The 13069-nt window shown below is 41.5% G+C and overlaps 1 protein-coding gene across 2 annotated transcripts in view; it reads right to left on the reverse strand.

Annotated features, from left to right (window-relative positions):
- LOC144533696 (vasorin-like) overlaps window positions 1–5127 on the reverse strand; it is a 32868-nt gene extending 27741 nt beyond the window's left edge. The window contains exons 1-2 of one of the 2 annotated variants that reach the window (XM_078275243.1): window positions 4834–5127; window positions 112–898 (exon numbers count right to left, since the gene is read on the reverse strand). The gene's annotated coding sequence lies outside the window, so the exon portion shown is untranslated. The remainder of the gene's footprint in view (window positions 1–111; window positions 899–4833) is intronic. The other variant, XM_078275234.1, reaches the window with a different exon arrangement.
- Window positions 5128–13069: the final 7942 nt, after the last annotated feature.

Genomic DNA, 13069 nt, shown 5'->3' on the forward strand with positions numbered 1-13069 from the left:
TCACACGTCCTGACACATACGACGTGCTACACACAAACGTTGACTTCTGCGCACGCGTCCATAGTAACCATCACTGTCGGATACCTTCTGTCAAACGGCTTCTCTCTTCACCTGTTGTGCCTTTGGGTTGTTCAGGACATCATAGATCCAGACCTCGGCTCTTTGAAGTGCTTTGTGAGGCCCTGCAGCCCCCAGGCCACGGTCTACTTCCAGCCTATGTCTGTGTGTGTGTGTGTGTGTGTGTGTGTGTGTGTGTGTGTGTGTGTGTGTGTGTTTAGGGAAATGAGGGCTGTTGAATGGGAATGAAAGAGAGTGTGTGTGTGTGTGTGTGTGTGTGTGTGTGTGTGTGTGTGCAGCCAGAATACATGCCCTCAGGAAAAAAAGAGAGAGGGGCTCAGAAAAAGGGAGCTAGAAGGTGGGGTTTTCCTAATCTACCACACCACCCCCCACACCGACACCTCCCCTCGCCCTCAGGTAGTGGTTTGGCTGCTCTCGGACTATGGAGGGGGAGGGTTGTGTTATCTCAAAGACTTTGGACAGATTAGGTGTCAAGTCAGAATATAAAAACTTTCTGTACATGCAATCTCTGCTTCTAAGAAAAAATGAAAGCATGTTTAATACTTGGTTAATAATTATTAAAGATATTGTTTCCTAACTAATGAAAAAATGAGGTCTGATAAGATAAGTTCAACGTGTCGGCCTTAAAGCAAAAAGCATTCTTCATGCAGAATGATCTCCCTCTCTCCCAAGCAGTCGCGTCAGATGGCCGCCCACCAAGAGCCAGGTTCTGTCCGAGGTTTCTGCCTGTTAAAAGTCGGCTCTCGGCAGACCTCCGTTGCTCCGCTCCTCCGTGCACTGGCGCCAGGGAGGGAAGCCAATCACCATTCATCTAAACACACTGCCCACACAAAGATGACACAGAGCTTGATTAAAAATCGGCAAAGTATCCCTTCATGGGATATGAACTGAGGGAGAAGCTGCTAATATCAGGTTATCAAAAGGTTAATTGTTCAATCTCAGCTGAGGGTTAGGGTTGCATCTTTCTGTCCTGGTGCCTCCTGGTACCACAGAGGAATGTTACGAGGGTGTGTCACGCTCTTTACCTTCCTACTGAACCGCCGTGTTTATAAAACACACTGAGAGGATGAGGGGGGGGAGATGCTTAGAGACACGCTTCATGGGTTAGTAAAGGAGTAGCAACCCCTAAACCCTCCCTAGGGGTGGAGGCAGGGGTAGAGTTTTAGGAAAGTAGAGGTTCCCCTCTGGTGAGCATGTTAAGTCTCAGCGTGTTGTAGGTTTGAGTCTAGAATTCCTCGGGTGTCAAGGAACCTTGTAAAGATGTAACATGAGCCTTTTTATGCTGAAAACAGAAACCAAGTTTAGCAATATCCTAACTGCCATCATTTTATTAATACTATGATCAGCAAGTTTATGTATAGAGAGGAGCGTTCATGCCAGAAACTTAAACTGGGTTTACGCATATCAAGGCAATATTCAGTAATAATCAATTAATTAGTCATTGAAGTCATTTATCAAGAACAAATGGCAAACACTCTCTGCTTCCAACTTCTCAAACATGAGTATTTTCAGCTTCTCTCGATTTTATTTCAGTGTAAATTGACACTTTGGGTTGGTCAGATAAAACACGCATATCAAAGATGTCACCATGGGGGGGTTGTCATAGGCATTTTTTCACTCATCAAGAGAGTAATCAAGAATGAGTGATAATAGTTGCACCTCTAGACACTTCCAAGGTTAGATGGTTTAGAGTGCACAATAATTTGGAAAAATGCATTTGCCAAATGCTTGAGCAAAAACAGAGCAACCAGGGAAACAACCTATCGTCAGCATATATTATCAAAATAGCTTGTTACTGTAAATGGTTTCAGCATGGCTGCAGAGTTCCAGCATGTTCATGAGGGGGAAATTAGCCCAAAGCAGCATAATGACTGAACTGAGCAGAGTGATTTATCAGCAGTCAGAGGCTTGATGCTGGACGTCCGCTCCATCTGCGTGGTCCCTGCTTCCTTAAACGTTCCCAAATGAGCTGACAAGCGACTCGGCCCACCCCACCTATACATCTGCACGACGGCAAGAGAAGGGAGAGATCAAGATTTCTTCCACCTGTTTTTCTGAGCAGTTTGATGTGTGCTTAAAAAAAAAACAGAACACCAGCAATAAAAAGCCAATGTTTTCAACTGAGCCTTACTGGAGGTTGAAAAATGGCATATTAATAAAGGAAAAAAGCAGAAATACTTCCACAAACATGGCAGTGTCATTGAATGTAATCAAGGGTTTTGCAGAATCGTCCAATATCAGTGATTTAAGTGAGAGTGTTTGGTACTCTGTTCAGAGAAATCTACAGAATTAGGCTAACAGCAGAAAACCCAAGATGGAAAACAGATCAAACTGAAACCAGAACATGAGAGCAGAAGGGTGCAGGCTAGACACGAGCCTCTCTGCACTGGTAAAAATGTCACATCTGCACATGTTAAACACAGTGGGTGTAGAGAACAGCAAAAAAAATTGCAAAAATGGTTGTTTGTTTGTCCCTGAAAGCTAAGAAAAACTTCAAAAACTGCAACATGGAAGCAGAACTTCAGTTTGAAGTGTCAGATAATGTGAACAGCCAGTTGTGTTGTTGATTTTATTTCCCTATAAAAATAATCTACCCAACCAGTGGTACAGTGACCGAAATTTGACCTGAAGGGAGTGTGTGTGTGTGTGTGTGTGTGTGTGTGTGTGTGTGTGTGTGTGTGTGTGTGTGTGTGTGTGTGTGTGTGTGTAAGTAACATCCCAGCACCACAGGGCACACTTAAACCCCACTAAGAGGAGGGGCTTTAAATTGGTGTGGCTGATCACACACACACACACACACACACACACACACACACACACCTTGTACCTCTTAACTTCCTTCATGGGGTTATTAACTCCCTGATTGTGGAGCTTTCCTTTGGGTTCACTCCTATTTAGTTGTCATGGTGGCATGACCCACACACTTATTAGCTGACCCTTGGGATTAGTCCAAGCTGGAAACGGGAGGGAAGTGGGGTTAAGCCTTCACCTTGAGGTGCTCGCTGTAGCATCTCACAAAAACCTTAATTAAATTGCTCAGACACCAAGTCAGGAATGTTTGCTTTGCTATCCCTCTCTCCCGTATGTACTTCAGTCTCCACCTTTCTTTGCTTTTCCCATACTCATACTCCAGGCTGGCTTTATTTTTTCTCCCTGCTCACAGACCAATATTGATTTGGAAAGCTCTTATTGTACCCAAACTCAGCAAGTATAAAAGGTAAAGACAGCAGCTCATGGTCGACATACCACTGTCTAGATTTATTGGATTCTCCATGCATTACAAACTCTCATTTACATATTACTCATGGGTTACCAATGCATACCACAAAGTGCAGGTGTATATGGCAGTTCAGACATGAATAAAGATCACTTAAGTTTTTGTTGTCTTTTCTGAGGAAAGAACAAGGACTGCAAGGGCACAGGCAAATGTCACAGCTGGAGCTGTCACTTATTTTTGATAATACATGATAATGCCCATATCAACTTCCCAAAATGACGTCCTGTTTCCTTGTTTTGTCCGACCAACAATCCAAAAACCTTGAATTATTAAAGTTGCAGTGATATAAATGGAGGAAAAGCAATAATTCCTCACACTTGATATGCTGGAAGTGCCAAATGTTTGGCATTTTATTCTTGATTAAAAGCTAAAGTAGTTCATCAATGATCAAAATGTAATCAGTCTATCGACTAATCATTTAATTTCAGACAATTTACAGTTAGCTTCTGCTGCAATAGAGAAATATGTATAGGCTGTCAGTAATAGAGTAGAACAGAATAGTGGGGCTGCAACTAAAGTATTTTCATTGTAGAATTTGGTGATTGTTTTCTCATTCGATTCATATAAAATGTCAGAAAACATTAGAAAATCCACGTTTGACATTGAAAAAAAAAAAAATTTGAACCAGAAAAGGGTTGACATTTCTGCTGGAGAAAATTTACTTTGGCAATTAATCAATTAGCAAAATAGTTTGAGTTCTATAGACTAGAATAGAATAAAATAGAGTAGAAGTGCATAAATAAATAAAAACACCTAAGTATGTGTGCAAACCTAAATGCACACGGAACCGCACATGCAGAGAAGAACATTATAAAGTAAAACCGTTTTAAACCCACAGTCATCCTATATGTCCCAACGGGAATGTCTCTACGTGTCTCTGGGGATCAGCAGCCAATCTTACAGATTAAAGTCTCCTCATCTGAGGTGAAAACAAACGGCTAGAAGTGAGAGGAACCATGGAGGGGCAGATAAAGATCCTCTAATCCGAAACATTCGACCCAATCACGGTCTGAAGCAACGACAACGATAAGAGCTAATCCTGTTTCCACATATCTCTGCAGGAAACACTCCTCTCAGTGTCTCCTGTCCGTGCCTCCCTCTGAGCGCGTCTGGCCGCCAGATCCTGACCCAAGATAGTGAGCCGCGCGCCGGGGAGAGGAATGCGAGGATACAATGACAAATCCACCGGCCACAAGGGAAGCTTTCACATGTGAAGCCCGGCTTGAGTAAAGAAGCTGAGGCTGGATCCATTATCAGAACCTCTCGGAGTGTCACAGTTTACAGGATAACTGATTAACTATGTGCTTTTAATCGATAATACACACCGCATCTAAAAGACTTCACGAGGAGGGGTTCTCTTTAAAATGCCGTAAAATCGCATTCACATGTGGAGTTCTTGTTTTATTCAGTCATTCGCATTTTGCACTAAACATGCACTTCATGCATTTCATTGTGGAGAAATCACACTTGAAGCTTACCTTGGTAAAGCAATCCAGAGTCCGCGGGAATGCGCTCGAGCAGCTTCTTCCCAAACTTTTTATCCACTTTGTCGGCGTGTCTCTCTGTGCAAAGCCCCAAAACTGTTCAAAACCCTTCTTCTTGTGAGGAAGCAGAGTTAGCGTCCACCCGAAAACCAAAAGGTGTAGGCTATCACTGCAGCGCACTCGCTCCGCTCCGTCCGTCCGTCTTTCAGAGAGTTGGAGAGACCCAGGTCCGCAAGAGTTCAGGGACGCACAGACTTTTCAACAATAGCGCTCATTGAAGTAAAGGAGGCGAGCACTTAAACAAGCTGGGGATGTGGGAGGGACCGTGTGAAGCCGAGGCGCGCGGTCGTGCGCGTCCCCGAGGCGCACTGCACCTGCAAAAAATATCCACAGCAGGAAAGATGGTTTATTGTGAAATGTTGACACTAAAAAGGTTTTCACAAATGCAATTTACAAGACTTTCTATTCATTTCCTATCTTCCATGTGGTTATATATGTATTTGTCTATTTCTAAAAGTGCCTGGCAGTCTGTTTACCAGTTTTGTATGACCCATTCTAAAGATTTTAATTGATTCAGAGGTTCAGTGATGTGTTCAAGGACACATGAGGAGTGTTCACACCAGCATTTTGTAGCAGTTTATCAAATGTCTGGAGCGGCTCTCCTTAAAGTTGCATTGGTTATTTTTTATTTTTGGGCACTTGGGGGCAGTGTTCACTGTTCACACATCATTGACATATGTTGTCATATATGTCAATATGACAACCTATACAACCACAAATACAATATGGTGTAGTGTTTAGCAAACAGTCTCTCAATAAGAATATTTACAGACTGTTTCTGGCCACTTGGTGAATATAAGTTTTATAATACCCTATGTCTTGTTTTGGTCTCCAACTCCTGAGGGAAATATTTGACTCTTTAGCTGTTAAATGCTCCACAATGTTCACCAGCTAGTCACTATCTTAGTCTTTCTGGCATTAAGTGCTGGGTAGATAGGGCACAGAGGTTTTTTTTGCTGAAAAAGACTGCCTGCTGTCAAGAGATTTGTTAGAAGTGAGAATGTAATCCCTAATCAACGACAGGAAATGACCTTATAACACAAGGGTTTATGGGTATAAGGGGACGGATGTTGAGGTCTGGAAACCCCACAGCTCCATTACAGTTGGAAACCTGAGCAGACAAAAATAAAGCTTAATTCTTTCTCCTTCCTAACCAACATGAACATCAAAGTGTTAGTTATTTTGTAGATTATGGTGAACTTGTGTGTGTTGTAGCAGAGCTTTGCCCTTGAGAACAAGGTAGCATGCTAGCGTTAGCACAAGCATTAGCATGCTAACGCTACGAGCTAACAGTTGCGGTTAGCCAGCTCGCTTCGGCTTGTGACGTCACAAGCCGTGCCGATTTTGAACAGCTCACCCAGAGACTGAAGGCAGGACACATTCAGAAACCGTATCTCACTCAAAACAGCATGGATGGATTTTTTTCAAAGTTTGTATGCGTGTGGAAGCACCAGAGACACAAAAGAACACCCCAAATCCCAGAAAAAGTGTTTTTTTCATAATATGGGCACTTTAAGTAACAGGGAAAGGACTCAGTGTTGTTTCCACTGCTCATACTAAAGTATGGCCAAAATTCCGAGAGTAGGTCTACAAATGAACCAAATTTAAAAATCCAATAAAGAAAACTTTTTTTTAACTGATTAAATGTAAGAAAATGTAATTGTTGCTGTAGATCTGATACAAATGAACACTTTTACTGTCAGCAACAAAAAAGTAAATCTGTTGACAAGACTAATCTAGTAACTATTTCCTTTTATTTCTCATCACTTCAATTTTATGATAAAGTACTAAAAAACCACAGGTTCAATCCCCATGAAGAGTCTCCTGTTTCCTGTTGAATTGACACTAGTCTCGCATTGCCAGACCTTCCTCCACAGCGCCGCAGAGGAGGGTCTGGCTAGTCCACACAGCATTCCGGGATGGGAGAAAAACATGCTCCGGTTTATTGACATTTCTTTAAACCAATCACAATCATCTTGGGCAGTGCTAAGCGCCAAGCGGAGCCACGGTGCCTCTGCAAAATAGCCTCTGGAAGGAACTTGTTTTGGTGGAACATGTGTAGGCTACGTTGAAAGGTTGTTTTAGTTGTGCAACAGAAAACTCAGATTGGACAGATAGTCTAGCTAGCTGTCTGGATTTACCCTGCAGAGATCTGAGGAGCAGGTAACCATAGTCCTCATAAATCGTAGATCATAAATCGTAATCATAGACCGGAGTTTAAAATTACAACACAAAGAAAGTGGAAGGTAACAGGCATACGGCCGGAAAAAGTGACATCCGGCGGAATTTCCAGCAGAACGAAAGCAATCCCTGAAGTGGAACTTCGTGGATATTGACTAAATTGACACTGAACCTGATTTGTTGTTAGTTGTTTCTAAAGACCCCAAAATACACTCGTTGGTAGGCGTTTTTAACTTACAAGCCACACACAATCAACATTTATAATAAAACTTTGCCAGCTTTGCTCTTCTGAAAATCTCCTAGCCAACTGTGTCGCGAACGTTTGCCCACCCATTACATTTCTTTTTATTTACAGTTCAGTCTCCAAGTATGCATTTCCATTTTAAGCCTGTGTATTTATACACAGTCGTGGGAAAGTTACTGTAGATGCACCGCTAACCAAATACTTTCTACCATCACCTTAGCTGTAAATGAGCTGTGGACGAAGACACTAAATTCAGCTGCTGGGTTGTGCTGCGTGTTCAGGAACACACTGAAAGCTGAAACTCGTTGTCACCAGCCCTCAGCTTGTTATACTGGGTTTAACAGCATCACTGTGGACTGACAGTGAAGACCACATGTGTCACTCACACACATATACATACACAGACATTCATAATCAACTAATAGAGGAAAAACAAGACAAAAGCATGTACATATAGCATATTTACCAACATATATATATATTACATGTGTGTGTACAGCATCCAATACACAGATGCCTACACACATACACACACACACACACACACACACACACACACACACACACACACACACACACACATAAACACATCTGAGAGTCTAAAATGAGATGGTGAGTCTGACAGGAACATGCATGAACTGTCCAGATAAAATCCTGCTCCTACCTACATGACTCACACACAAGCCAAAGGTGGTGTGGCTAATTCTGTAGAAAAAAAAGGTTTTAAATACTTTGTCTATTAGAATTTCACAAAACATTAAACTGGACATTAAACCAGAAGTCTCGTGAAAAATAAAAACAGTTATTTTTCTCCACGTTTTATCTGGATTGCAGCATGAGGAATCAAGTCTGTTACAACAACATTATCACATTAGTACATTGGGTACATTTAATAGTGCAACAGTTTAAGTCAACAGACAGCAGTTTGAGAATGTGATTTACTGTGTGTTTTAACTAGGATGTACTTCCTAACTAAAGATGTTACGCAATCGCATATTTTTACATTTTTAACATAAATTCCAAACACATTAATAATTTCCATTAAAGTTGACTTTTAATGAAAGATGCTTATGTTGCAAAGTGCTCAATATTTAACGTGACGTCATGGACTAAGGTGCGTTAAAAGGTAAAACTTATAAACTTATAAAGCCTATAAACTAATTTCAAAATGACAGTTGACTTTTAGTTTCACACGGGACACAGACCCCGGTCTCTTGAGTCAAAGTCCAGTGTTTGTTTGACCCTTGACTCCCAACCTACCTTCTTATGCAGAATTTGGCACCCTCATGTTGTCACGTCACTTCCTTGTTTGCTGTTGAGATAATTACTACAGCCACGAGAGATCTAACAAGAAACGTAAATGTCGGATGTTATAAGTTGCTAGCATAGCATTGACCCATGCGGTTGTTTTCTGGGTGAGGACGGGTTGATCAGTGGCCTCCCTGAACTCCCTAACTCCCTGAACAAGGCCAGATGGGCTGTGGGATCAGTCCCTGTGTGTGTGCGTGCGTGTGTGTGTGTGTGTGTGTGTGTGTGTGTGTGTGTGTGTGTGTGTGTGTGTGTGTGTGTGTGTGTGTTCTTGTTTAACTATATTCGTGGAAATACAGTATACTTGTGGGGTCCGGACAGCTTTGTGGGGCCAAAATGCTGGACCCCACAACTTTAAAGGGCTGTTTGAGGGTTAAGACTTGGTTTTAGGATTTGGGATAGAATTAGGTTATGGTTAGGGTTACGGTAACGATTAAGGTTAGGCATTTAGTTGTGATGGTTAAGGTTAGGGTAAGGGGCTAGGGAATGCATTATGTCAATGACGGGTCCCCACAAAGATAGTGAAACACACTGTGTGTGTGTGTGTGTGTGTGTGTGTGTGTGTGTGTGTGTGTGTGTGTGTGTGTGTGTGTAATTGCAAGGCTGAGAAAGAGGAACAGGGTTTGACAGGAGTGCGAGAAAACAAACACAACAACCCTGATCCTCCACACTCATGTTTGATCTGCTGCTTTACAATGAAACACTAAAGTGGGATTTTCTCATGGGAAGAAATCAATACACTGAACTGATGGGTTGGCCGCTGACTGCAGATGAATCAAAAGGGGATAAAGGTTCTATTGTGTGTATTTAATCATCTATTTAATCAAAGTATTCGGAGTACCAAACCAAAAAATCTGATACATAATAAAGTAAGAAATACCCCTTTGGTTTCTTTTATAGCATTAAACTGAAATCAATGTGGATCTTTAGCCATGCTAGAGGTATAACTATGTATTTAGGAATAGACCATCACCAAATGTATCGACGTCCAGGGCTGGAGCTGCCACTGAGAACACTAAAGTGTCCTACGGTAATGTTTCTAGAACTTTAGGGGGGTTCAATGACTTACAGACGGGTTTACATAATAGGATTATACACATTTTATCTTTTTGTTTTTTTTAGGTTAATACTATTATTTCTTACATAACTATCTTAAAATGTCACCTTTGCCAGGCAAAACACAATGAAAATAAAACAATATATTCTCTACTGGAATTACATACTTGGCAGTGTGTAGGGCTTTGAAACACTTTGAACTGTAATATTGGAAGATTACATTCAAATAGAAATTTAACTGGAAAGTTCAAAGGGGACTAGTGGAAATAGTCTCCTCCATTCACGTCTCCATCCATAAAGGGTCCAAAAAGTCTGCTACCTGACTGTCAATGGACATATAAGACATACAACAGCATCTCCATACCATAACACTAATAGTACAGTGCTACGTGGTGTGATAAAGACTGAGTGTGACTCCTGCAGTGTGAGCACCAGAGGGCTGTTAGTCGGTGTTTATGTGATTCACACAGCCGGGGATGGGGAAGGCTTGACCTTTCACAGACCTCCCCAACACAGCGGAAATGACTTCTGTCTATGTACGACCCTCGCTTTTCTCTTTCACAACGTTCTAAACTCCCCAACTTGTTGCTTTACAAGAATGTAAATAAAACAGAATGTACAATAATAGGAATAAAGCAGAGGGAGTGTTAGCCTTTGTGTATGCTTGTATACTTCAGGGTACGTGCTTGTATGTGTGTGCATGCAAGTCGGTCTACATATACTTGTATACTGCACATATACAGTGTATTTTACAACATTGCAGACATTGGCAGGGTTCCTTTAATGAGGGCTGGTACACAGACTGTGTTTCAGGGAGAAATTGCAGCAGTGGAGAGGAAAACATGAAATAACACAAAGGAATTCAGGCCTGGAGTTAGTCTCCCCAGGGGAGGCAGTCAGACTTGCTGTTTGGTCCTGAGCCAGGAACACTAAAGGAGGACGAGAACAGCGTCCATGTCTTTTTTTATTCTCGTTTCTCTGTCTCTTAACTGCTCTTTGTGTGTGCTTCTCTATGCCTTTACTGAAACTCTGGACAAAAGGTCCTGTTATAATGCTACAGTTCACTTTCTTTTTCTTCTTTAGTGCTCTTTTTACTTTCGCCATATCTGTGTGTGTGTGTGTGTGTGTGTGTGTGTGTGTGTGTGTGTGTGTGTGTGTGTGTGTGTGTGTGTGTGTGTGTGTGTGTGTGTGTGTGTGTGTGTGTGTGTGTGTGTTTGCGTGCGTGCGTGCGTGCTCCTCTAAGGTATATTAATAGAACTTTAGTCCACTGATGATGAAGTTGCCGCCTGTACACTGATGCACATGTGCACACACACAAGTGCGTTTCACTATCTTTGTGGGGACCCATCATTGACATAATGCATTCCCTAGCCCCTTACCCTAACCTTAACCATCACAACTAAATGCCTAACCTTAACCCTTACCCTCACCCTAACTATAACCTAATTCTAACCCTAATCCTAAAACCAAGTCTTAACTCTCAAACAGCCCTTTAAACTAAAAGCATTTTGGCCCCACAAAGCTGTCCGTACACTGGACGCCCGGTTTTTGGACCCCACAAATATAGTTAAAACAAAGGCAACAGGTGTTTCCTTAATCTTAACCTTGTGCTTTGAGTTCCTAAACATAAACACAAAATCAGTTATTATTGTTTAGTTGCTATAAGCAAGTATGGTAGAGAAAACAAATGAAATATGTTGCCAGTTTTTTGCCAACACTGTGTGCCTTGGCAGATATGTTATTTACCTGTAACGATTCAAGGGAAATGGGGAGGCATGGGGAGGAATCAAAGGGAGAGATTGAAGAAGACAGAAAGCGAAAAAGGAAGGTAGAGAAAGACAGAGAGAAAGTAAAAGAGAAAAAAAGCATAGAGGAAAAGAAGGTGAGATATAATGATAGACACTGAGTGGGAAGAAGGGAGTAAGATAAACAACAGGGGAGAGGGGGGTGACAGAGGGAGGTGGGAGGGAGCTGACACAGCCATGGGAACCCATGTTTGGTCCACGCTCCAGACTCTACAGTTGTTAGCCTCGTCAGTGTTGTTATTTTGTTTTCACATGGCCTTCAACCTCGCCGTGTGGACCGCAAACAGATGTTAATGGCATTTCTCACAAGAGTTTCTACTCAGAGTCATCAGCGCTGCTAATGGGCTGTGGTGAGACGTTTTGTGAGGATGGACGCCATCGCAGAAGTAACAGAAGCTGTAACAAGACTGCAGCAGCAGAAACACTGAAGGTTCAAACACAGGCAGAAATAATATAATAGACAGAAGAAAGGGTGTTGTTCAACTGACAATTAACTGATTTATTTTTTATTTTTATAACTGACCAACAGATTCACAAAATGAATCAACCTATGTATTTTTAATATTATTATTAGAATAACAGTAGAGTAAAAGTCCCACATATGTCAATAGTAAAGCCTGCACACCAGCTCCAAACGACAATTGTTATTGAACGTTTATAATACTTTCAATCTTTGTCGATCAAAAAAGTTTTAAAATAGTTACTACACCCATAAAGTCACAGCTGACAGCCTATATGTGGTATATACAGGTGGGGTTAAATTCCATTAAACCCATCTAAGGTAACAATTATCTTTAAAAAAAACAACAACAAAAAAACATACAATTACCTGTAACCAAACTGTACATTACAAATAGTACAGTACATTATAATTATAGACAAATTAAAGAAAAATCCATCGTCAAGTATCTAAGTAAGGTGTTCGGTCACCACAGTAGCTTTCATGTTCCATGGTGTGGATTCTGTCTGTGGAACTTTACTGCGGAAAAGTAGAGAGGAGAGGAATACCATTCAATCAAAAGATATTCCTAATTTAATGTTTACATGATGGAGGTGGAGAGCGCAGACTAGCGACTTGATCTTGGAGTGACATAGTGACTATGTCACTCCAAGATCTCCAACAGGTGTTCAACTGGGTTGAGATCTGTGAAAGTTCATCATGCTTACCAAGGTGTCACTTGTATGCAAGTATCTACATTTGTCTCTAGCTTTGTCTTTTAGATTTTTCTTTTATTAAGCCACTGTTTGTAAAACCAAGACACATTTAAAAAAGGGTTTTTTTCAACAATAAGCACTCGACTCAAAACGATAAAAATTAGATTCAATAAATCTGCTTGGTGTCAAAGTGCAAAATAACTTGTGTGATGCACTGACTTTAAAAGCCTTGCACCTACACAGTGACGTGTTAACTTTACTTTATAAACCAACCTGATCTCACAGAATTCCGTGAAATGAACACGGCCCCTTAAGTTAAGGAAAAGGTCGTGGGTGGGCTTACGGTTCCGTGACACGCGGGAAGAATGAGACAGAAAAGAAGAAAGCGACTTTAGGAAACTTGACATGCGGGACACGAACC

The sequence above is a fragment of the Sander vitreus genome, chromosome 2, assembly GCF_031162955.1.
Source record: "Sander vitreus isolate 19-12246 chromosome 2, sanVit1, whole genome shotgun sequence".
Classification (NCBI taxonomy): domain Eukaryota; kingdom Metazoa; phylum Chordata; class Actinopteri; order Perciformes; family Percidae; genus Sander; species Sander vitreus.